We start from the raw sequence: 27,424 nt of genomic DNA, 5'->3' as shown, positions 1-27,424 counted from the left end.
AAGTAATCCTAATTTGTTTTCTTGCGTAATAATGTTTAATCCTTTAGTTAATAAAATCTTCATAAATTTTAAATCAATTAAAGGGCGTCAAAAGTAAATGGACAATTTATTCTATTACATTTCAGAGGTATTATCATCTAAAGTCTACGTAAGTCATTTCTGGTGTATTCCATTGACCACAGAATCAGAGAACCATCGAAAAGTTACACAGAAGGAGGCCCTTTCTAATCCCACCTTGCTGCACCCGGTACATAACCCTGTCGCTTGCAGCACGAAAGGTGAAAATCCAGGTACTTGTTAAGAGAGTTTAGGATCTCTGCCTCCACCACCAACTCGGGCAGTGAACTCCTGCTACCCTTTGCGTAAAAACGTTCTTTCTCATGTCCCCCTCTACACCTTCTGCCACTTATCTTGAATCTATGTCCTCTGGTTCTAGAATTCTCCACCAAGGGAAACAATTTTATCTTGCCCAATCTATCTCTTCCGCTCATAATTTTGTACACATCAATTAAGTCACCCCTCAGCGTTCTTTGTTCCAAGGAGAATAACCCCAACCCATCCAATCTCTCCTCGTAGCTACACTTTTCCAGCACTGGCAACATTCTTGTAAACCTCTTCAGTACACTCTCCAGAGCAATAATGTCCTTCCTGTAATGTGATGAGGAGATTTGCACACTATATTCCAGTTGTGGTCTCACCAGTGTTTTATACAATTCCGACATTATACTCTTACTTTTATATTCTACACCTCTGCCACTTGCATAGACGTATTCCAGGCATGTTCAGCCAAGCAAGTCAGATAGAATATTGAGTGTAATGTTAAATCAGGTACAGAAAGTGAAATAACCAGAGGGGAAAAATGAGTGGATTAAGCGGCATGGTGGCACTGTGGCTAGCACCGTTAGCACTGCCACCTCACAGGCCAGGGACCCGGGTTCGATTCCGACCTCAGGTGACTGTGTAGAGTTTGCACATTCTCTCGGTGTGTTTGTTCTCACTGGGACGAAGGAGGTTGAGGGGCGACCTGATAGAGGTCTACGAAATTATGAGGGGCATAGACAGAGTGGATCGACAGAGACTTTTTCCCAGGGTAGAGGGGTCAATTACTAGGGGGCATAGGTTTAAGGTGCGAGGGGCAAGGTTTAGAGGAGATGTACGGGGCAAGTTTTTTTTACACAGAGGGTAGTGGGTGCCTGGAACTCGCTGCCGGAAGAGGTGGTGGAAGCAGGAATGATACTGACATTTAAGGGGCATCTTGACAAATACATGAACAGGATGGGAATAAAGGGATACATAGAAAATACAGCACAGAACAGGCCCTTCGGCCCACGATGTTGTGCCGAACCTTTGTCCCAGATTAATCATAGATTATCATTGAATTTACAGTGCAGAAGGAGGCCATTCGGCCCCCTGAGTCTGCACCGGCTCTTGGAAAGAGCACCCCACCCAAACTCAACACCTCTACCCAACACCAAGGGCAATTTTGGACACTAAGGGCAATTTATCATGGCCAATCCAACTACCCTGCACATCTTTGGACTGTGGGAGGAAACCGGAGCACCCGGAGGAAGCCCACGCAGACACGGGGAGAACGTGCAGACTCCGCACATAGTGACCCAAGCCGGAATCGAACATGGGACCCTGGAGCTGTGAAGCAATTGTGCTATCCACAATGCTACAATAAATCTACACTATATCATTTTACCGTAATCCATGTACCTATCCAATAGCTGCTTAAAGGTCCCTAATGTTTCCGATTCAACTACTTCCACAAGCAGTGCATTCCATGCCCCCACTACTCTCTGGGTAAAGAACCTACCTCTGATATCCCTCCTATATCTTCCACCTTACACCTTAAATTTATGTCCCCTTGTAATGGTTTGTTCCACCCGGGGAAAAAGTCTCTGACTGTCTACTCTATCTATTCCCCTGATCATCTTATAAACCTTTATCAAGTCGCCCCTCATCCTTCTCCGTTCTAATGAGAAAAGGCCTAGCACCCTCAACCTTTCCTCGTAAGACCTACTCTCCATTCCAGGTAACATCCTGGTAAATCTTCTTTGCACCTTTTCCAAAGCTTCCACATCCTTCCTAAAATGAGGCGACCAGAACTGTACACAGTACTCCAAATGTGGCCTTACCAAAGTTTTGTACAGCTGCATCATCACCTCACGGCTCTTAAATTCAATCCCTCTGTTAATGAACGCGAGCACACCATAGGCCTTCTTCACAGCTCTATCCACTTGAGTGGCAACTTTCAAAGATGTATGAACATAGACCCCAAGATCTCTCTGCTCCTCCACATTGCCAAGAACTCTACCGTTAACCCTGTATTCCGCATTCATATTTGTCCTTCCAAAATGGACAACCTCACACTTTTCAGGGTTAAACGCCATCTGCCACTTCTCAGCCCAGCTCTGCATCCTATCTATGTCTCTTTGCAGCCGACAACAGCCCTCCTTACTATCCACAACTCCACCAATCTTCGTATCGTCTGCAAATTTACTGACCCACCCTTCAACTCCCTCATCCAAGTCATTAATGAAAATCACAAACAGCAGAGGACCCAGAACTGATCCCTGCGGTACGCCACTGGTAACTAGGATCCAGGCTGAATATTTGCCATCCACCACCACTCTCTGACTTCTATCAGTTAGCCAGTTTGTTATCCAACTGGCCAAATTTCCCACTATCCCATGCCTCCTTACTTTCTGCAGAAGCCTATCATGGGGAACCTTATCAAATGCCTTACTAAAATCCATGTACACTACATCCACTGCTTTACCTTCATCCACATGCTTGGTCACCTCCTCAAAGAATTCAATAAGGTTTGTAAGGCAAGACCTACCCCTCACAAATCCGTGCTGACTATCCCTAATCAAGCAGTGTCTTTCCAGATGCTCAGAAATCCTATCCTTCAGTACCCTTTCCATTACTTTGCCTACCACCGAAGTAAGACTAACTGGCCTGTAATTCCCAGGGTTATCCCTATTCCCTTTTTTGAACAGGGGCACGACATTCGCCACTCTCCAATCCCCTGGTACCACCCCTGTTGACAGTGAGGACGAAAAGATCATTGCCAACGGCTCTGCAATTTCATCTCTTGCTTCCCATAGAATCCTTGGATATATCCCGTCAGGCCCGGGGGACTTGTCTATCCTCAAGTTTTTCAAAATGCCCAACACATCTTCCTTCCTAACAAGTATTTCCTCGAGCTTACCAGTCTGTTTCACACTGTCCTCTCCAACAATATCGCCCCTCTCATTTGAAAATACAGAAGAAAAGTACTCGTTCAAGACCTCTCCTATCTCTTGAGACTCAATACATAATCTCCCGCTACTGTCCTTGATCGGACCTACCCTCGCTCTAGTCATTCTCATATTTCTCACATGTGTAAAAGGCCTTGGGGTTTTCCTTGATCCTACCCGCCAAAGATTGTTCATGCCCTCCCTTAGCTCTCCTAATCCCTTTCTTCAGTTCCCTCCTGGCTATCTTGTATCCCTCCAATGCCCTGTCTGAACCTTGTTTCCTCAGCCTTACATAAGTCTCCTTTTTCCTCTTAACAAGACATTCAACCTCTCTTGTCAACCATGGTTCCCTCACTCGACCATCTCTTCCCTGCCTGACAGGGACATACATATCAAGGACACGTAGTACCTGTTCCTTGAACAAGTTCCACATTTCACTTGTGTCCTTCCCTGACAGCCTATGTTCCCAACTTATGCACTTCAATTCTTGTCTGACAACATCGTATTTACCCTTCCCCCAATTGTAAACCTTGCCCTGTTGCACGCACCTATCCCTCTCCATTACTAAAGTGAAAGTCACAGAATTGTGGTCACGATCTCCAAAATGCTCCCCCACTAACAAATCCATCACTTGCCCTGGTTCATTACCAAGTACTAAATCCAATATTGCCCCTCCTCTGGTCGGACAAGCTACATACTGTGTTAGAAAAGCTTCCTGGACACACGGCACAAACACCACCCCATCCAAACTATTTGATCTAAAGAGTTTCCACTCAATATTTGGGAAGTTAAAGTCACCCATGACTACTACCCTGTGACTTCTGCACCTTTCCAAAATCTGTTTCCCAATCTGTTCCTCCACATCTCTGCTACTATTTGGGGGCGTATAGAAAACTCCTAACAAGGTGACTGCTCCTTTCCTATTTCTGACTTCAACCCATACTACCTCAATAGGGTGATACTCCTCGAACTGCCTTTCTGCAGCTGTTATACTATCTCTAATTAACAATGCCACGCCCCCACATCTTTTACCACCCACCCTAATCTTATTGAAACATCTATAACCAGGGACCTCCAACAACCATTTCTGCCCCTCTTCTATCCAAGTTTCCGTGATGGCCACCACATCGTAGTCCCAAGTACCGATCCATGCCTTAAGTTCACCCACCTTATTCCTGATGCTTCTTGCGTTGAAGTATACACACTTCAACCCATCTCCGTGCCTGCAAGTACTCTCCTTTGTCAGTGTTCCCTTCCCCACTGCCTCATTACACGCTTTGGCGTCCTGAATATCGGCTACCTTGGTTGCTGGACTACAAATCCGATTCCCATTCCCCTGCCAAATTAGTTTAAACCCTCCCGAAGAGTACTAGAAAACTTCCCTCCCAGGATATTGGTGCCCCTCTGGTTCAGATGCAACCCGTCCTGCTTGTACAGGTCCCACCTTCCCCAGAATGCGCTCCAATTATCCAAATACCTGAAGCCTTCCCTCCTACACCATTCCTGCAGCCATGTGTTCAACTGCACTCTCTCCCTATTCCTAGCCTCGCTATCACGTGGCACCGGCAACAAACCAGAGATGACAACTCTGTCTGTCCTGGCTTTTAACTTCCAGCCTAACTCCCTAAACTTGTTTATTACCTCCACACCCCTTTTCCTACCTATGTTGTTGGTACCAATGTGCACCACGACTTCTGGCTGCTCGCCCTCCCCCTTAAGGATCCTGAAGACACGATCCGAGACATCCCTGGCCCTGGCACCCGGGAGGCAACATACCTTCCGGGAGTCTCGCTCGCGACCACAGAATCTCCTATCTATTCCCCTAACCATTGAATCTCCTACAACTATTGCTTTTCTATTCTCCCCCCTTCCCTTCTGAGCCCCAGAGCCAGACTCAGTGCCAGAGACCTGGCCGCTAGGGCCTTCCCCCGGTAGGTCATCCCCCCCAACAGCATCCAAAACGGTATACTTGTTTTGAAGGGGAATGGCCACGAGGGATCCCTGCACTGTCTGCCTGTTTGTTTTTTTCCCCCTGACTGTAACCCAGCTATTCTTGTCCTGTACCTTGGGTGTGGTTACCTCCCTGTAACTCTTCTCAATCACCCCCTCTGCCTCCCGGATGATCCGAAGTTCATCCATCTTCAGCTCCAGTTCCCTAACACGGTCTTTGAGGAGCTGAAGTTGGGTGCACTTCCCTCAGGTATAGTCAGCGGGGACACCGGTGGTATCCCTCACCACCCACATCCTACAGGAGGAGCATGTAACTGGCCTAGCCTCCATCCCCTCTTACCTGACAGAATATAGCTGCCCTGTGGACTAACTAGATCTCCGCCCTCCGACTCTACTCCCAGTCAGCTACACTTTCTGTAAACTCCTGGCTCTCTTCTCACTCTTTGCGGAAATGTCGGAAACAAAATGAAAGGAGCACCTTACTCCCTCCTCACCTAACTCCCTTGGTGAGCACACTCTTACTATAGCACTCAAAAATGCACCAAATTCAGCACTCAGTGCAAACAAAGTCTGCACTGTAGGGGATCACTTTTATACTGTGAATCTAGCCTCTGAAAACTGGCCTAATCCAATTAACTAATTAACAAGCTCCAGCTGCAAGTGCCTACAAATAGAAGCCTGTTTAAAGCTGATTGAAAATTCACCTTCTTCTAAACCAAGCTGATTGAAAATTTACCTTCTTCTAAACCATACGGACCCTGGAAGTGTAGATTTTAGTTTAGACGGGCAGCATGGCCGGCGCAGGCCTGGAGGGCCAAAGGGCCTGTTCCTGTGCTGTACTTTTCTTTGTTCTTTGTCTACGTGGGTTTCCTCTGGGTGCTCCGGTTACCTTCCGCAGTGCAAAGATGTGCAGGTTAGGTGGATTGGCCATGGTAAATTTCCCCTAAGTGTCCAAAGGTTTGGTGGGGTTACAGGGATAGGGCGGGTATTGGGTCTGTGTGGGGTGGTGTTTCAAATGGTCGGTGCAGACTCGATGGGCCGAATGGCCTCCTTCTGCACTGTAGGGATCCTTTGAATGTATTCTATGATAAAAGAGACAAAAAGATGAAGGGTAAAAAAACATAGCGAAACTTCACACTGTTCAAAGTATTTGAATTTGGAGACAGATGGAGAGATCACATTTTCAGGAATCTTTTGGATAAACATTGGATGGCAACAACTTTCAGATTTCTGCAATTAACTGCAGATGTGCAGACATCAGAAGTTGCTGTCTAATTTCTTTGTAAATGATAGCAACAGCATTTAACCTTACTGCTTTTTCTGCAGCAAAGATCCAGTCCACTAACTGATACAAAGCAATTTGAAGTAAAACTGCGCAACAAAGCTTTTTCTCCAGCTGTTCAAATTGTTAGTTCTGTTAAATTTAAAGTTCCATTTTCTTCTCGGCGGTAACCCAAAACATACCACCACATGTCTTTCTAGATGATTAAACATCTGTTCCCTTTGCAGATATTTTAATTTTTTTAATGTTATGATTCTTTAGTTATCTGAGGGGTTTTATTTTGTTGCCATTAACATTAAATAAAGATTATGTTTGACCTTCATTTAGTGGTAGACTGTGACAGCATCAAATCCCTGCCTGGGAGAGTGTTCTTGAGTCGCTCAAGTCAGCGAGTGAAGGGAAGCTTTTCTGTTCACATGCACCTCCTGGTGGACCAGTTACGTATTGACATTCTGAAATGAAAAAAATGAAAATCGCTTATTGTCACGAGTAGGCTTCAATGAAGTTACTGTGAAAAGCCCCTAGTCGCCACATTCCGGCGCCTGTTCGGGGAGGCTGGTACGGGAATTGAACTGTGCTGCATTCTTTATGCTGCGATCCAAAAAACGCCTCATTCTGCTAGCCCAACAAAACACAATAGCATGGGCTCGGATAGATAGCTGGTGAGAAGTGTAGGTGGGAGTGTGGGCACAGTGTTGGCAAGGGTGGTGAATATTGAATAAAATAATTAGCTGAATGAATGAATGAATTGGGGGCATCTTGACGCTCGCTTCTAAAAAAAAAAAGAATTTGTGACTTAAAATAACTTCGGCCACACTTGGAGTATAGTGTTCAATTCTGGTCGCCACACTACCAGAAGGATGTGAGGCTTTAGAGAGGGTGCAGAAGAGATTTACCAGGATGTTGCTGGTATGGAGGGCATCAGCCATGAGGAGAGGTTGAATAAACTTGGTTTGTTCTCACTGGAATGACGGAGTTTGAGGGGCGACCTGATAGAGGTCTACAAAATTATGAGGGGCAGAGACAGAGTGGATAGTCAGAGGCTTTTCCCCAGGGTAAAGGGGTCAATTACTCGGGGGCATAGGTTTAAGGTGCAAGGGGCAAGGTTTCGAGGAGATGTACGAGGCAAGTTTTTTTATACAGAGGGTAGTGGGTGCCTGGAACTCGCTGCCGGAGGAGGTGGTGGAAGCAGGGACGATAGTGACGCTTAAGGGGCATCTTGACAAATACATGAATAGGATGGGAATAGAGGGATACGGACCCAGGAAGTGTGAAAGATTTTAGTTTAGACAGGCAGCATGGTCGGCACAGGCTTGGAGGGCCGAAGGGCCTGTTCTTGTGCTGTACTTTTCTTTGTTCTTTGTACTCATCAGGGGAAAAAAAATTTTGTTCCTGATATGTAGGATCTTTGCAGACGGGTTTAGAAAAAAGCAGAGGCGAATTGCACTGTGGATTCTCCTGACTGTTTGACCTAATCTTGGTAGAACCTTTGCGGCGACCAAAGAAAAGTTGTAATTATCTTTGACACAGTTCTTCTAATGTTTTGTGGATCTTCTGTGAAAGCTACAGCAGATGCTAGGGAGAAACCCCCCCACTGTGCTGTTTTCAAGATCCGGCTCCCTACCCAGCTGATCACGCCAGCGCCCCACCCACCTCCCTGACGAACAGGCCAAAGCCATCTTGAGACCTGGGTGTCAAGCTTTGTGTTACGACCCCCCCCCCCCCATGGGGGCAGAACTTGTATTGCACCGGATTCCCTCATATAAGCACATACCTCAGAGTATGTGCCACCCAGGTGACTAGGGGGTGGAATTTCCCCCCAATTGGAGCAACAGGATATAAATCCCGACCTGGAAGCAGTTCAGGGAAGGTGACTCTGCGGGGTGTGGAGCGGAGTGTTTGCTGTATCTAGTGCGAGAATAACGAGAGTTGTATCCTGTCAGCCTGGCCTCTTGTGGGGTCCTTGCCTCTGGCTACAACATTATGAGTTGCGAATGGGCAGATAGCAAGTCAGGGCAGGCGTGGGGGAGGGGGGAGGGTGTTGGGGTGGGGAGGGGGGGAGAGGCAGGATTGGTGTCCCGCTCGGCTGGAAGTGTGGGGGGAGAATCCAGGATGGCAGAAACTCAGAATGTCTTTGTAGGGCCCAGAGGAAGATGCCTGCTCCCATCTGACCCAACCAAATAATTAAAATTTCATCTTTCTGGACCCTATTTGGCTTTACTACCAGAGAAACTGGTGGAAGAGTGCATGATACACATGCTGACCATCTCTATCTCGAAATGGCAATTAGGGTATTAAGAAAACTATAAAACCTAATTTCCATATTGAAAGTAGCTCATTGCCGAGAAAGTTGACACTCGGGTGGCTGACAAGCTGCAGCTGCACATACACAGACTCCACTCCCCACACACTCAACCCAGGCAACAGGATGGCACTGGTTGTGCTGGAGCACGCCCATACCGCGGATAGGTCGGCTGGGGCCAGGGATCACCTGGGGGGAGGGGGGTGGTGAGTGGCCTGGGGGACACACCCAGAGAACCTGTGGCCCTAGGTTTACAGTGGGCAGTCAGCAGCGTGCGCAGCTGCATGTCTGCCTGGCAGGCTGTTGCAATGGTGCTCCGTGCCCATCCACCTCAACCTCACAGCCCACCTCCTGGCCAGCGCCCCCCTGCTACTCCCCCCCCCCCCCCCCCCCCCCCCCCAGTGGCAGAACACATTGATGCCGCTGCCGAGGCAACGGAGAATTGCGATTCGGCCTGAACCCGTTGCGCGCCACGATTTTGGCATCAAAACGGAGAACTGGCACAAAATAATTCGGGGCGGCATCTTTAAAGGGCACCCCAACCAGCACTGCAGTCGAACGGCCGCCAGCTCACATCACGGAGACCTTGGCAGCTCTCCGCCCCCGACGTTCATCGCCAGCAAACCGTCCTCCCCACAATCACCGCTGGCATTCCCCTTCCCCCTCAGTGTCCATTCCGCCCCCCCCCCGCTCCCGCCCACCGCACATATAAGCACCCTCCTGCCTGCGGCGCTCCCACTAGGATCCATCCCGGTGCTTCCCCCTGGCAGTGCCAAGTTTTGCCAGGACAGTGCCAGGGGTGCCTGGGCATGCCCCTCTGCCTCCCCCTGAGGGGCTATACTTACCTCTAAATCCCCTCGACTGCCTCACGCCTGGTCCAACCTATAGTAAACCTCACCGATTTGACATCCCGTTGGCGAGGAATATGCAGTGAGGCGAGATAATTTGGCCGGGGGGAGGGGGGGGGGACACACTAAGTACATGGAAATGTATTAACTTTTATTAAAATGAGGTTTAAGCCCTTTGTGGGTGTGAATCTCGTGACGCCACCAGCAAGGGGCGGGGAAAATCGGAAAACGCAGACCCTCCGGTGAGAATCGCGCTTCCCGATTCTCGGGAGATTTCCCACCTTCACTGCCGATCCTGTTAGTGGCACGTGTGGCCTCACCATTCCGTCCATTGCCACCAGAGTGGCACTGCGCTTTGCATGTCCCAAGCAATGACCGTCTCGAATAAGCGATCCTAACGAATTCCCCTTGAGGTTCACTGGCATTATCAACATCCTGGGGATTGCTAATGACCAGAAACTTAACTGAACCAACCATATAAATACTGTGACCACCAGAGCAGTTCAGAGGTTGGGAATCTGCAGAGAGTAACTCACCTGCCAACTCCCAAAGGCATCTCCACCATCTGCAAGGTACAAACCAGGTGTGAAGGAATAGGCTCTGCCTGCCTGGATGAGGCCTACTCCAACAACATTTAAGAAGCTCAACACCCTCCAGGACAAAGCAGCCCTGCTTGGTTGGCATCCCATCCGCCACAAAGTCACAACATCCTGACTTGGAACGATATCGCTGTTCCTTCACTGGTTCAAACTCCGGGTACTCCCTTCCTAACAGCACTGTGGGTGTGCCTACACCACATATTCAAGAAGGTTCAAGAAGGCAGCTCACCAGCATCACTTTCTCAAGGGCAGTTAGGGACAGGTAATACATGTTAGCTTTGCAATTGATATTTGCAGTCCATTAATCGATAAAAACAAATAATTCTTATCTTTGGGTGATCAAATTGGAACTGGAAGAGAACAACTGATTCTAGTTGGAGAATATTGTTGTAATTTTATTCATATCCGAGAATGACATGAGGCTATAATGTGGGAGTACACTCTCTGACTCCAGTCTGGCACCCTGGCAGTGCCACCAGTGTACATTCCAGTACACTCTCTGACTCCAGGCTCATTCCTTTGTCATTCCTTATGGTGGTTCTAAATCAGTTAGTTAATAAGAAACTGTGGGCTCACTTTTTCTCAACATTATAAACACTTCTCAAATCCTTGTGGTTTTCCATGGTTAGAAAATATGGTGAATGAAATATATTTTATTTCTCTTTCCATCGATCCATCCACTATTTGTTCTACCATTTTAACCTTCAGGCGATGGTCTCAGCTAATTTGCGGCTGAAATCTTCATTGATTGATGTCTTCATTAACTCTAGATTTGGCTTTTCCAGTGCACTGCAGGATGGTCTCCCACATTATAGCCTCTGTAAACTTAAGGTCATCGATACTCTGGTGCTCATGTGCGTGATTCAGCAACCGCATTGCGCCAGCGCGGATCCGGGCGCAACGGGTAAATCGTGCGCGAGCCCCAAATCGGGCTCCGCGTCGGGTGTGAAATCTCACTCGAGTCACCTGACTTGCTCCGCCCAGCACGATCTGGACCTTGCAATCGCTGGGAGAGATCCAGATCTGAATTTTAAATGAGCATAATTGGGAGAGCTCACCAAGGCGCCATTTAGTACACGGGCCAGTCGTGTTGCCACCTGAGGGATCTCCCTGTCCATTGGAGGTACTGGTGTGGTTGGGGACAGGGCAGGAGGGCACCCCGGCACTTGCCCTGGCATCTTACCGTTGGCACTGCCAGGCAGTACCAGGGTTCCTGGGTGCCAGGTTGGCAGTACCAGGGGTCGGGTCTGGGGCGTTCCTTGTTAGGTAGAGAGGTGATGTGGGGGGGCGGAGGGGGGAATCCCAGGGGCCTACTTGAAGCTCGCCAGCAGGAAAATCAGTGGAATGTGGTAACACTGCACGTTTCCTGCAGGAAATCCCTCCAAGTGTGGCCTCGTGGGCAGAAACACTCCGAGGCCAGAAAAAGAACATAAGAACATAAGAACTAGGAGCAGGAGTAGGCCATCTGGCCCCTAGTTCTGCTTTCACCCGCCAGTAGAAACAACCTGCCCGCATCTATCCTATCTATTCCCTTATAATCTTATATGTTTCTATAAGATCCCCTCTCATCCTTCTAAATTCCAGCGAGTACAGTCCCAGTCTACTCAACCTCTCCTCGTAATCCAACCCCTTCAGTTCTGTGATTAACCTAGTGAATCTCCTCTACACACCCTCCAGTGCCAGTACGTCCTTTCTCAAGTAAGGAGACCAAAACTGAACACAATACTCCAGGTGTGGCCTCACTAACACCTTATACAATTGCAGCAGAACCTCCCTAGTCTTAAACTCCATCCCTCTAGCAATGAAGGACAAAATTCCATTTGCCTTCTTAATCACCTGTTGCACCTGTAAACCAACTTTTTGCGACTCATGCACTAACACACCCAGGTCTCTCTGCACAGCAGCATGTTTTAATATTTTATCATTTAAATAATAATCCCTTTTGCTGTTATTCCTACCAAAATGGATAACCTCACATTTGTCAACATTGTATTCCATCTGCCAGACCCTAGCCCAGTCACTTAGCCTATCCAAATCCCTCTGCAGACTTCCTGTATCCTCTGCACTTTTTGCTTTACCACGTATCTTAGTGTCGTCTGCAAACTTGGACACATTGCCCTTGGTCCCCAACTCCAAATCATCTATGTAAATTGTGAACAGTTGTGGGCCCAACACTGATCCCTGAGGGACACCACTAGCTACTGATTGCCAACCAGAGAAACACCCATTAATCCCCACTCTTTGCTTTCTATTAATTAACCAATCCTCTATCCATGCTACTACTTTCCCCTTAATGCCATGCATCTTTATCTTATGCAACAACCTTTTGTGTGGCACCTTGTCAAAGGCTTTCTGGAAATCCAGATATACCACATCCATTGGCTCCCCGTTATCTACCGCACTGTTAATGTCCTCAAAAAATTCCACTAAATTAGTTTGGCACGACCTGCCCTTTATGAACCCGTGCTGCGTCTGCCCAATGGAACAATTTCCATCCAGATGCCTCGCTTTTTTTTCTTCCTTGATGATAGATTCCAGCACCTTCCCTACTACCAAAGTTAAACTCACTGGCCTATAATTAACCGCTTTCTGCCTACCTCCTTTTTTAAACAGCGGTGTCACGTTTGCTAATTTCCAATCCGCCGGGACCACCCCAGAGTCTAGTGAATTTTGGTAAATTATCACTAGTGCATTTGCAATTTCCCTAGCCATCTCTTTTAGCACTCTGGGATGCATTCCATCAGGTCCAGGAGACTTGTCTACCTTTGGCCCCATTAGCTTGACCATCACTACCTCCTTGGTGATAACAATCCTCTCAAGGTCCTCACCTGTCATAGCCTCATTTCCATCAGTCACTGGCATGTTATTTGTGTCTTCCACTGTGAAGACCGACCCAAAAAACCTGTTCAGTTCCTCAGCCATTTCCTCATCTCCCATTATTAAATCTCCCTTCTCATCCTCTAAAGGACCAATATTTACCTCAGCCACTCTTTTTTGTTTTATGTATTTGTAGAAACTTTTACTATCTGTTTTTATATTCTGACCAAGTTTACTCTCATAATCTATCTTACTCTTCTTTATAGCTTTTTTAGTAGCTTTCTGTTGCCCCCTAAAGATTTCCCAGTCCTCTAGTCTCCCACTGATCTTTGCTACTTTGTATGTTTTTTTCTTCAATTTGATACTCTCCCTTATTTCCTTAGATATCCACGGTCGATTTTCCCTCTTTTTACCGTCCTTCCTTTTTGTTGGTATAAACCTTTGCTGAGCACTGTGAAAAATCACTTGGAAGGTTCTCCACTGTTCCTCAACTGTTTCACTATAAAGTCTTTGCTCCCAGTCTACCTTAGCTAGTTCTTCTCTCGTCCCATTGTAATCTCCTTTGTTTAAGCACAAAACACTAGTGCTTGATTTTACCTTCTCACCCTCCATCTGTATTTTAAATTCCACCATATTGTGATCGCTCCTTCCGAGAGGATCCTTAACTATGAGATCCTGAATCAATCCTGTCTCATTACACAGGACCAGATCTAGGACCGCTTGTTCCCTCGTAGGTTCCATTACATACTGTTCTAGGAAACTATCGCGGATACATTCTATAAACTCCTCCTCAAGGCTGCCTTGATCGACCTGGTTAAACCAATCAACATGTAGATTAAAATCCCCCATGATAACTGCTGTACCATTTCTACATGCATCTGTTATTTCTTTGTTTATTGCCTGCCCCACCATAATGTTACTATTTGGTGGCCTATAGATTACTCCTATCAGTGACTTTTTTGCCTTACTATTCCTGATTTCCACCCAAATGGATTCACCCTTATCCTCCATAGCACCGATGTCATCCCTTACTGTTGCCCGGATGTCATACTTAAATAACAGAGCTACAGCACCTCCCTTACCATCCACTCTGTCCTTCCGAAAAGTTTCATACCCTCGGATATTTAACTCCCAGTCGTGACCATCCTTTAACCATGTTTCAGTAATGGCCACTAAATCATAGTCATTCACGATGATTTGCACCATCAACTCATTTACCTTATTCCGAATACTACGAGCATTCAGGTAAAGTACACTTATGTTGGCTTTTTTTACCTCTGTTCTGAATCTTAACACCTCGATCAGAACCTCTCCTAAGTTATATTTCCTCTTAACCTTTCTCCTAATTTTCCTTGTCGTTGAACTCATATCTTCATGTAACAACCTGCCGCGTCGCTTACCATTAATGTTTTCACTTCCCGTTTTATTTATTTTAGTATTCCTGGTCCTATTCACTGAGCTCCCCTCAGTCACTGTACCTTGCACTGTTGCCCTTTTTGATTTTTGACTATGGCTTCTCTGCCTTACACTTTCCCCCTTACTGCCTTTTATTTCTGTCCCTGTTTTACTACCTTCCAACTTCCTGCATCGGTTCCCATCCCCCTGCCACAGTAGTTTAAACTCTCCCCAACAGCTCTAGCAAACATCGGTTCCAGTCCTGCCCAGGTGCAGACCGTCCGGTTTGTTCTGGTCCCACCTCCCCCAGAACCGGTTCCAATGTCCCAGGAATTTGAATCCCTCCCTCTTGCACCATCTCACGAGCCACGCATTCACCCTCTCTATCCTGACATTCCTACTCTGACTAGCCCGTGGCACTGGTAGCAATCCTGAGATTACTACCGTTGAGGTCATACTTTTTAGTTTAACTCCTAGCTCCCTAAATTCAGCTTGTAGGACCTCGTCCCATTTTTTAACCTATATCGTTGGTGCCTATGTGCACCACGACAGCTGGCTGTTCACCCTCCCGTCCCAGACTGGACACCCTTCTTGCACGTGAAGGAGCCAGGGACAGTGGACGTGTCCCTGAGCTCCCACATCGCACACAAGGAGCATGGCACGGGTCTGAGATCTTCTGCCATGTCTTAAACCTTCGGTTAACTTCAACAACTACAATTTCAACAAAAAAAAAACAACAAAGAAAAAATAAATAAATATACCAATGAAAAGAAACAGAAAAACAGAAACACTACTTACCAGTCACTTGCCAGGGATAAAAAGCACTTCCTCCCCACCCAGCTTCGAATTCCCGCCTAGATTCAAATTCCCAAACTCACTCTTAGCTGTGTCTCACTCCTGGCTCTGTCTTCTCTGGCTCACTGGCAAAAAATGGCAACAGAGAAACACCCCGCATGGTCCCCGTCCTATCCGTGGCTTTCTTGCGGGAGGTGCAGCTGAAAACTCCAGCACCTTGTCCTGAGTCCGCTGAATCATGCTCCATGTCTTGATTCGCACCAAGTCCTGTTGACCTATCACCCCTCTGCTTGCTGACCTATATTGGCTCCAGGTCAAGCAAAATCTTGATTTTAAAATTCTCTCGTTTTCAAATCCCTCCATGGTCCTGCCCCCTCCCTATCTCTGCAATCTCCTCCAGTCACGTGATCTTCTGAGACACCAACACTCATCTAGCTCTGGCCTGTTGTACATTTCTGATTTTAGTGACTGTGCCATGAGGTCACACCTTTGTCTGTCTCGGTCCCAAGCTCTGGAATTCCTTCCTTACACCTCTCTGTCTCCACACCTTGCTTTCCTCCTTGAAGGCACTCCCCAAAAGGAGGGGCCTCTACTAATCAAAGTCTACTTGTCACCCAGTCAACATCCTCTTCTCATACAGTACGAATTGTTGTTTTCTCTTCATACTGGTATACTTGTGAAGTGGCCTGATGAGTGCCAGGTGAAAAGATTCAACATGTCACTTTTTACGTCAATACTTCCATTATTATTTTTCATTGTGCAAAGAGGCTTGTTCTTATTTAATGCCATGAAGTGGTTTATTCATATTTACCAGTATGAAAATGAGCGCTTGGACTTGGCTATCTCACTTTCCTCTGCATTGGTAAAACATTTTCCTGTGATAATTAGGGTGGGTAATAACTATCGCGATTAGGAACCTGAGGTCCTCTGTTGGACAGTGTCGCTCAGTGGTGGGCAACCTGCGGTCCGGGGCGGGGGGCCCATTTGGCTTCTGAGTGCGGCCCACAAGACATTTTGTTGACCATTGCCCACGCACAGCGTTACCACATTCCACTGATTTCCATCCGCGTAGTTTCTTTCCTACCGGTATGATTGAAGTGATACGCGGGTAAAGCAAAGGCAAGTGAAGTGAGGTGCGCGCTGACTGCTCACAACATTGACTGTGCGAGCCTTGTGCTTCCTCCGTGTCCAAAGCTTAAATATGTCTTTTGTTTTTACCAATTAAAGTCGATGATTGTTCAATTAATAAATGATTAAGCTTTTTCTTAACTCGCTCTGAAACATTTGGTGCTTATCAAATTATATTGAATCTTATTCATGGGGTTTAGGGTTAGTGAACAAGTTTGATTTCAAGCCTGTGGCCCACTGAGATGAAGGAGGGTCACTCATGCGGCCCACACACCAGCCTCGGTTGTCTGTCGCAGGTGTAGCTGATTATGATCAATGTCATAAATGCCAAAAATAAAATCTTATTTGGCATGCTTACAAACAAAATAGTGCAAATCAACCAAACATCTTACATATCTCAGTCAATACTTCAGTAGCAAATGTTCCATGGTGTAATCTTTATTAAAATCTTTGGAAAATAAGTGGGCGGGATTCTTCGCTGGCTGACTCCGAAATCGCGAAACGCGATTGGGTGGAGAATAGGTTCCGACGCCAAAATCACAATTCTCCGTTATCTCGACAGCGGCATCAACGCGGTCTGGAACGCGCGCACAGTAAACACCGTTTACAGATCATTACAGGGCCAGACCCGGTATTCTCTGGGGCCTCCGCGATGCTCCAGCTCCGATGGGCCGAGTTCCCAATGGTGCAGTTCACTTGTGCTTTTAAAAATCGTGATGCTGCCGTCGTGGCTGATGAGGGAGAGCGGAGGTACAGAAAGTGTCCAACATCGTCGTAGTTTGCTGACAGTCGTGCCACTGGCCGGGGGGGGGCTTCCTCCAGGGCAGGGGGGAGTAGCGGAGGGGGGCGGGGGGGAGGTGGCCAGGAGGTGGGTTGTGGGGTCGGGGTGGATGGGCACGGAACACCATTGAAATGAAATGAAATGAAAATCGCTTAATGTCACGAGTAGGCTTCAATGAAGTTACTGTGAAAAGCCCCTAGTCGCCACATTCCGGCACCTGCTTGGGGAGGCTGGTACAGGAATTGAACTGTGCTGCTGGCCTTCCTTGCTCTCCTTTAAAAGCCAGCGATTTAGCCCAATGAGCTAAACCAGCCCCATTGCCGCTGCCGGATAGTCAGCCCTGCAGATGCGCACGCCATTGACAGCCCACTGTGAACCTAGGGCCACGGGTCGTATAGGTGTCCCCCAGGCCACCCCCCCAGGGTGCCCTCTGGCCCTAGCTACCCATCAGCTGTATGGGCGCGCTCCAGCACAACCAGGGCCATCTTGTTGGCTGGGATGAGTGTGTGTGTGTGTGGGGAGTGTAATGTGTATATGCGGCTGCAGCTTGTCAGCCTCTCGAGTGTCAATCACAGACCCGGCGAATCCCGCATCGTTTTTCATTGGAATCGATTGCCGGTGCCGGCCCCTCCACAGTTCCTCAATCGGTCCAGGTTTGGCTCCAGTTTTGCTGTCGTAAAAATCCACAAATTCTGTCCCGGCGTCAACAATTAGTCTCAGAAAGAGAATCCCACCCTATATCTTCATTCCTTTCATTTAATTTTCCACAATTGTTTTCTTAAAAAGAAAAATATTTTTACAGCAAAATTAATTGATATAATTGTTAACTGTAATGACATGTACAGTGCCAGTCAAGGGTTAACATCTGAAACTATGTGTAAATCAAACACTAGATGGCGTTACTAATTCATTGTATAGAAGACAGCATCTCTAGGAATTCTGGGAGAAGCTGAGGAGAATAGAGTGAGGAATGATTGTAGAGATATAGCACGAGGTCAAGTCATAGTTTATTAGTTAGATAGAATATTGATTACTGTACTACAGATTCCGTATTATTAGTTTAGTATCTCAGTATAGTGTGCGAACCTAATCAAAGTTAGTAGTGTAAAATAAATTTGTTTTGATTCAAACTTCTTGGCCGGGATTCTCCACTAACCACGGGGCGGACCGTACTGGCGCGAAGGAGTGGTGTGAACCACTCTGGCGTCGGGCCGCCCGGAAGGTGCGGAGTCCTCCCCACCTTCGGGGGCACGGCCGGCGCTGGAGGGGTTGGCGCCGCGCCAACCGGCGCGAAGGGCCTCTGCCGGCCGGCGCGAGTTGCCGCATGCGCAGCAGCGACAGCGTGTTCTGGCGCATGCGCAGAACCGCTGGCGTATTTCCTGCGCATGCGCAGGGGGTTTCTTCTCCGGGTAGGCCATGGCAGAGCTTTGCAGCGGCCGGCGTGGAGGGAAAGAGTGCCCCCACGGCACAGGCCCGCCCGCGGATCGGTGGGCCCCGATCGTGGGCCAGGCCACCGTGGGGGCACCCCCCGGGGTCAGATCGCCCCGCGCCCCCCCCCAGGACCTCGGAGCCCGCCCACGCCGCCTTGTCCCACCGGTAAGGTAGGTGGTTCAATTTACGCCGGCGGGACAGGCAATTTATCGGCGGGACTTCGGCCCATTCGGGCCGGAGAATCGAGCGGGGGGACCCGCCAACTGGCGCGGCGCGATTCCCGCCCCCTCCGAATTTCCGGTGCCGGAGACTTCGGCAACCGGCAGGGGCGGGATTCACGCCAGCCCCCGGCGATTCTCCGACCTGGCGGGGGGGTCGGAGAATCCCGCCCCTTATTTTTATATTCTTTGTCAACACTGCATATCTGGCTATCTTGGAGGAAAAGGCAAGGAATATAACATTAACCATTGCTGGGGTTTTGTCAGACTGATTGGGGTCTCGCCCACCCTTTGCAGAGCTCGGTGGGAAATGCTCTTCTGGCACTTAATTGGCTGCCATCTGGCCTTCTCCGTGATGGAGGTTGATGGTGGCAGAAGTCAGAGCTGCCAGCTGATCAGTGACGCGCGCCACCAGCAGGAGCGGGCGCAGCCGATGCCAGCGGCATTGCACGCACCCCAACCCCAGGATCACAGAGGGGCTCCAGGGTGCAGGTGAGTGAAGGTGAGATGGGGTTTGCGGGGTAGGGGTTGCGGGATCGAGGGGGAGAGGTTGGCGGCAAGGGCTGGGCGTTCAGATGCCACCCTGCGCACGATGCTGGGTCACTCAATGAGGGAACCGCTGCTCCAAGAGGCCACCAGGATAAACCCAACAGGTTTTTCTGGGTGGCCTCCATGGGCGTCGGAGGCTTATTGACCTCCATTTAATCCCAGAAACACCATTAAATTGCGGTGGGCTCAGGGGCATTGATTGGCTCATTAATGAGCCCAATCAACATCCAGCCATCAGTGGCTGGGAATCCGGTGTCAGTCCCTTCCACCATCTGAGATGCCAAGAGAGACTATCAAACCAAGCTCGAGTCACAGAGTCTCGGCGGTTGTGGCAAGGACTAAACAACATAACAGGCTACAAAGCAAAGCAGTATCTCCGGCAGCAGCGCATCCCTCCCCGATGAACTCAGTGCATTCTATGCTCGGTTCGAGCAGGTAACCAACAATCCGCTGTCGAGTGCCCCAGCAGCCCATAACTCACCCATACCCACCATCACAGCTTCCGAAGTCAGATCGGCCTTCCTGAAAGTAAACTCTCGGAAGGCGACGGGCACGGACGGGATCCCTGGTCGTGCACTCAGAGCCTGCGCGGACCAGCTGGCAGAGGTACTCGCGGACATCTTTAACCTGTCCCTACTCCACTCCGAGGTCCCCACTTGCTTCAAGAAGACCACCATCATAACGTTTCCAAAGAAGAACCAGGCAACGTGCCTCAATGACGACCATCCGGTGTCCCTGACTTCAGTCGTAATGAAGTGCTTCGAGAGGTTGATCATGAAGCGCATCACCTCCATACTCCCAGAACACCTTGATCCAATTCGCATACCGTCGCAACTGGTCCACAGCAGACGCCATTTCGCTGACCCTACACTCATCCCTAGAGCATCTCGAAAACAAGGACTCCTACATCAGACTCCTATTTATTGATTACAGCTCCGCCTTCAACACCAAAAAACCCAGCCAAGCTCATATCAAAACTCCAAAACCTAGGACTTGGCTCCCCACTCTGCAACTGAATCCTCAATCAGTAAGAATGAACAACAATACCTCCTCCACAATGGTCCTCAATACCGGGGCCCCGCAAGGCTGCGTACTTAGCCCCCTACTCTACTCCCTGTACACACACAACTGCGTGGCAAAACTTGGTTCCAACTCCATCTACAAGTTTGTTGCTGTTACGACCATAGTGGGCCGGATCTCGAATAACGACGAGTCAGAATACAGGAGGGAGATAAAGAACCTAGTGGAGCGATGCAGCAACAACAATCTCTCCCTCAATGCCAGCAACACTAAAGAGCTGGTAATTGACTTCAGGAAGCAAAGTACTGTACACACCCCTGTCAGCATCAACGGGACCGAGGTGGAGATGGTTAGCAGTTTCAAATTCCTAGGGGTGCACATCTCCAAAAATCTGTCCTGGTCCACCCACGTTGACGCTACCACCAAGAAAGCACAACAGCGCCTATACTTCCTCAGGAAACTAAGGAAATTCGGCATGTCCACATTAACCCTGACCAACTTTTACAGATGCACCATAGAAAGCATTCTATCGGGCTGCATCACAGCCTGGTATGGCAACTGCTCGGCCCAGGACCGCAAGAAACTTCAGAGAGTCGTGAACACCGCCCAGTCCATCACACAAACCTGTCTCCCATCCATTGACTCCATCTACATCTCCCTCTGCCTGGGGAAAGCAGGCAGCATAATCAAAGACCCTCCCACCCAGCTTACTCACTCTTCCAACTTCTTCCATGGGGCAGGAGATACAGAATTCTGAGAACACGCACGAACAGACTCAAAAACAGATTCTTCCCCACTGTCACCAGACTCCTAAATGACCCTCTTATGGACTGACCTCATTAACACTACACCCTGTATGCTTCATCCGATGCCAGTGCTTATGTAGTTACATTGTACATCTTGTGTTGCCCTATTATGTATTTCCTTTTATTCCCTTTTCTTCCCATGTGCTTAATGATCTGTTGAGCGGCTCGCAGAAAAATACTTTTCACTGTACCTCGGTACACGTGACAATAAACAAATCCAATCCAATCGCTTAATTGTGGATAGTTTACATGCCACTGGATGGCTGATATGGAGTCTCTTCCACGCCAGGCCCGGATCTTCATAGTTTCTACCATGGCAAGCTGCATAAAATCCAGCCTCAAGTTTCTATGCCATCAGATTCCCCACCATTTTGTTTTTGTCATGGCCAACAGGTAACGTATGGACAAAATAGGAAAACTTAATTGGCCGTAATTAATCTCTGTGAAACTGAGCAGGGAGAAATTATGCAGAGCAGACATAATGGGAAGAATGTTTTTTTAAAATAAATTTAGAGTGCCCCAATTCATTTTTTCCAATTAAGGGGCAATTTAGCCTGGCCAATCCACCTACCCTGCACATCTTTGGGTTGTGGGGGTGAAACCCATGCAGACACGGGGAGAATGTGCAAACTCCACACGGACAGTGACCCAGGGCCGGGATCGAACCTGGGGTCTTGGCGCCGTGAGGCAACAGGGCTAACCCACTGCGCCACCGTGCTGCCGCATGCGAAGAGTGTTTTGACGGTTGTGGGTTGGGATTGGAAGCAGACAAGTCCATGCAATTTTCCTGCACGGACGGTGCGTGGGTTTGCCGGCACATTCCAGCCTCTGGGCCATTTTCAAAATGGTTGGTTGGGTGGAAGTGATGGCTAGCAGGGCGAGGTATGTTAGACGTTTTAGTTGCTGTGAAATGAAGAGTCTAAAGTTCTTGTTCCTTTTCACCAAACACCATTTATTTCACTTCCACAGCCTCTGCACAAAACTCTTAACAACACACCACCTGACAGAGGCCACCTGAAGCCCCTTTACATATCAGTGTCAATTAATGGATACTTAACATAAACGAGACAACTAATTGCAAAATCTCTTACCCCATTACTTAACAGTCTCCCCTTCCTTGGAGAAAAAAATAATAATTAGGTGAAAACAAAATTTCAAGAAACTCAAAGACGCACACATCTGATGTCCCCCCTTTTCTTTTTTTTTGTTTGGACGAGAAAGAAAAAAGAAACAGTCACAGAAACAAGCACCCTTCATTAACAATATCCAAAATTTTCTGTGAACTCGCCCCTCTTTTCGTAAAACAGTCTGACAGTTGATAGCTCCTGTCGACCCATTTAATTTTTGTTATTTCCCCTCTGTCCAACATCTGCTTCAAACTTGTGATGTCTATCCGTAACCTCTTTTCATTGACACTTTTTGTAGAGTGCACATTTTCCCACAGGGATTTATTGTCAATGTGACAGTCAATAGGTATATTACCCAAATCCCGTAATCCCAAAATTTCTGTCAATATCATACTTATATAAAAAGCCATATCCACCGCCTCAACAAGGCTTAACATCTCAGAGACAAAGTGCTTTTTACCACTCTCCTTATTTTCTTTGTTTCCCACACAAGTGGGCAACATTTACCATTGTTCCCCAAAAGGAAAATTATAAAACCTCCTGCGCTTGAAACCCCATCACATAAATTTGCGTAGGACGCATCACTATAAACTATGAGTTTCAAGTGCTTAAGGTCACCTAAAACTTCAAAACGGACTTCCGGGTGCGGCGATGACCAGCTAAGTCGCATGTTTCGGCAGCTCCCGGTGGAACGGACTTTTGGGCTCTTAATAGGAGCCCCAACGGCAATTTTAACGGCTAAACCAGAAGGTTTCCCCCTGGACACAGATGGAAAAAGGAGAGGAAGGTGGCCGGATTGCGGAGGATCCTCTAGAGCAGCGGCAAGGAAAGCAAGCACAAAGCAAGATGGCGTCGGAAGATGGCTGTCTAGTATGGGGCCCTGACCAACAAGAGTTCCTGCGGTGCTGTGTGGAAGAACTTAAAAAGGAGATGAAGAAGGAGCTGCTGGCCCCAATATTACAGGCGATTGAAGGGCTAAAGGAGGAACAAAAGACCCAGGAGCAGGAGCTTCGGGTCGTGAAGGCAAAGGCCGCGGATAATGAAGACGAAATACAGGGCCTGGTGGTGAAGACAGAGATGCACGAGGCACAACACAAAAGGTATGTGGAAAGGCTGGAGGTGTTGGAGAATAATGCGAGGAGGAAGAATTTAAGGATTCTTGGTCTTCCCGAAGGTGCGGAGGGGGCGGACGTCGGGGCATATGTGAGCACGATGCTTCACTCGTTAATGGGATCGGAGGCCCAGACGGGCCCATTGGAGGTGGAGGGAGCATATCGAGTTATGACGCGAAGACCGAGGGCTGGAGAAATACCTCGAGCCATAGTGGTGAGATTTCTCCGATATAAGGACAGAGAGATGGTCCTCAGATGGGCGAAGAGAACTCGGAACAGTAGGTGGGAGAACGCGGTGATCCGCGTATATCAAGATTGGAGTGCGGAGGTGGCGAGAAGGAGGGCGAGTTTCAATCGGGCCAAGGCGGTGCTTCACAAAAGGGAGGTCAAATTTGGAATGCTGCAACCGGCAAGACTGTGGGTCACACACCAAGGGAAGCACCACTACTTTGAGACGGCAGAAGAGGCGTGGACATTTATTGTGGAGGAGCAGCTGGAATAGGCGGGCCAGAAAAAGAACGTTTGGGACAAAGTGGTGGTGTATTACGTGGGGTGAGGGGGGGAAAAAAGGGGGAAGGGATGATTTCTCAAGTTGTTAATCTTGCGACCCTGTAACTTTTCTCTCTTCCCCATGTCATGGGGGAGGGGGGGGGGTGGAAGGATGAGGAATTGTGGACGCTGGCCATTAGGGGTGAGGCCAAGTGGGAAACGCGGGCTTTGTTCCCGCGCTATGGTAATCATGGCGGGAACAGGGAAGCAGGAAGGAGGGGGCCTCGCACAGTGGGGGCCGAGGTCACGGGGGGAAGCCGAGGTCAGCCAGAGTTTGCTGACTTCTGGGAGCAACATGGGGGGTGCAATTACGCTAGAAGAGGATCTAGCGGGGGTGGGGGGGGGATTAACTGGGTTGCTGCTGCTGGGGAGAAGGGGAGCTGGTACGGGGTGGGGTGGTCGAGGCGGGAGGGCGCCGTCGAGGGGAGATACGGCTACGTGGGAACCGGGTGAGGAGCTGGATTAAAAAAGGGGATGGCTAGTCGACAAGGGGGGGAGGGTAAAGAGCCCACCAACCCGGCTGATCACGTGGAACGTGAGAGGGCTGAACGGGCCGATTAAAAGGGCACGGGTACTCGCACACCTAAAGAAATTAAAGGCAGATGTGGTTATGTTGCAGGAGACGCATTTGAAACTGATAGACCAGGTCAGACTACGCAAAGGATGGGTGGGGCAGGTGTTTCATTCGGGGTTAGACGCAAAGAACAGGGGGGTGGCTATATTAGTGGGGAAATGGGTACTGTTTGAGGCAAAGACCATAGTGGCGGATAGCGGGGGTAGATACGTGATGGTAAGTGGCAGATTGCAAGGGGAGGCGGTGGTTCTAGTGAACGTATATGCCCCGAACTGGGATGATGCCAATTTTATGAGGCGAATGTTGGGAAGTATCCCGGACCTAGAGGCGGGAAAGTTGGTAATGGGGGGAGACTTTAATACGGTGCTGGACCCAGGGCTGGACAGATCGAGGTCCAGAACCGGGAGGAGGCCGGCTGCAGCTAGGGTGCTCAAGGACTTTATGGAGCTGATGGGAGGAGTAGACCCCTGGAGATTTAGCAGGCCTAGGAGTAAGGAGTTCTCGTTTTTCTCCTATGTCCATAAAGTATATTCACGGATAGACTTTTTTGTATTGGGAAGGGCGCTGATCCCGAAGGTGACAGGGACGGAGCACACGGCAATAGCTATCTCGGACCACGCTCCACATTGGGTGGACCTGGAGATAGGGGAGGAAAAAGAACAGCACCCGCCCTGGAGAATGGACATGGGACTATTGGCAGATGAGGGGATATGTTTAAGGGTGAGGGGGTGTATTGAAAGGTACTTGGAGCTTAACGACAATGGGGAGGTTCAGGTGGGAGTGGTCTGGGAGGCGTTGAAGGCAGTGGTTAGAGGGGAGCTGATATCTATTAGGGCACATAAAGGAAAGCAGGAGGGTAGGGAAAGGGAGCGGTTGCTGAAAGAACTTTTGAGGGTGGACAGACAATATGCGGAGGCACCGGAGGAGGGACTGTACAGGGAAAGGCAAAGGCTACATGTAGAATTTGACTTGTTGACTACGGGTAATGCAGAGGCACAATGGAGGAAGGCACAAGGTGTACAGTATGAATATGGGGAGAAGGCGAGCCGGTTGTTGGCCCACCAACTGAGGAAGAGGGGAGCAGCGAGGGAGATAGGGGGGTGAGAGACGAGGAGGGAGAGATAGAGCGGGGAGCGGAGAGAGTAAATGGGGTGTGCAAGGTATTCTACGAAAGATTATATAAAGCTCAGCCCCCGGAAGGGAATGATGTGCTTTCTGGATCAGCTGGAATTCCCTGAGGTGGAGGAGCAGGAGAGGGCGGGACTGGGAGCACAGATTGAGATGGAGGAGGTAGTGAAAGGGATTGGGAGCATGCAGGCGGGGAAGGCCCCGGGACCAGACGGATTCCCGGTGGAATTTTATCGGAAGTATATGGACTTGCTGGCCCCGCTTCTGACGAGAACCTTTAATGAGGCTAGGGAAAGGGGGCAGTTGCCCCCGACTATGTCAGAGGCAAAGATATCGCTCCTCCTAAAGAAGGAAAAAGACCCGCTGCAATGCGGGTCCTATAGGCCCATTTCTCTTTTAAATGTGGATGCTAAGATTCTGGCCAAGGTAATGGCGACGAGGATAGAGGACTGTGTCCCGGGGGTGGTACATGAGGACCAGACTGGGTTTGTGAAGGGGAGACAGCTGAACACGAACATACGGAGGTTGCTAGGGGTAATGATGATGCCCCCGCCAGAGGGGGAAGCGGAGATAGTGGTGGCGATGGATGCCGAGAAAGCATTTGATAGAGTGGAGTGGCATTATCTGTGGGAGGTGCTGAGGAGATTTGTCTTCGGAGATGGATATATCGGATGGGTACAGCTGCTGTATAGGGCACCGATGGCGAGTGTGGTTACGAATGGACGGTGGTCTGATTATTTCCGGCTTTACAGAGGGACGAGGCAGGGATGTCCCCTGTCTCCATTATTGTTCGCACTGGCGATTGAGCCCCTGGCCATGGCACTGAGGGGTTCCAGGAAGTGGAGGGGCGTGTTTAGGGGAGGAGAAGAACACCGGGTATCTCTGTAAGCGGATGATTTGTTGTTGTATGTATCGGACCCGGTGGAGGGGATGCCAGAGATAATGCGGATACCTGGGGAGTTTGGGGATTTTTCAGGGTATAAATTGAACATGGGGAAAAGTGAGTTGTTTGTGGTGCATCCGGGGGAGCAGAGCAGGGAAATAGAGGATTTACCGCTGAGGAAGGTAACAAGAGATTTCCGGTACTTGGGGATTCTGACAGCCAAGAATTGGGGAACCTTGCACCGGCTTAATTTAACACGATTGGTGGAACAGATGGAGGAGGACTTCAAGAGATGGGACTTGGTGTCCCTGTCACTGGCGGGTAGGTTGCAGGCGGTTAAAATGGTGGTTGTCCCGAGATTCCTCTTTGTGTTTCAGTGCCTCCCGGTGATGGTCACGAAGGCTTTTTTAAAGAGAATTGAGAAAAGCATTATGAGTTTTGTGTGGGCCGGGAAGACCCCGAGAGTGAGGAGGGGGTTCTTGCAGCGTAGTAGGGATAGGGGGGGGTTGGCACTACCGAGCCTAAATGATTATTACTGGACCGCCAATATTTCAATGGTGTGTAAGTGGATGGGAGAAGGGGAGGGAGCGGCGTGGAAGAGATTGGAGAGGGCGTCCTGCAAGGGGACCAGTTTACAAGCAATGGTGACGGCACCGTTGCCGTTTTCACCGAAGAAATACACTACAAGCCCGGTGGTGGTGGCAACATAAAAAATTTGGGGGCAGTGGAGACGGCATGGGGGAAGGGCGGGAGCCTCGGTGCGGTCCCCGATAAGAAATAACCATAGGTTTGTTCCGGGGAGAATGGATGGGGGATTTGGAGCATGGCAAAGAGCTGGGGTAGTACAATTGAGAGATCTGTTCGTAGATGGGACGTTTGCGA

Source organism: Scyliorhinus torazame, chromosome 19, assembly GCF_047496885.1.
Source record: "Scyliorhinus torazame isolate Kashiwa2021f chromosome 19, sScyTor2.1, whole genome shotgun sequence".
NCBI classification, from domain to species: domain Eukaryota; kingdom Metazoa; phylum Chordata; class Chondrichthyes; order Carcharhiniformes; family Scyliorhinidae; genus Scyliorhinus; species Scyliorhinus torazame.
The sequence above is the reverse complement of the archived record's forward strand: the minus strand, read 5'-3'. Positions refer to the sequence as shown.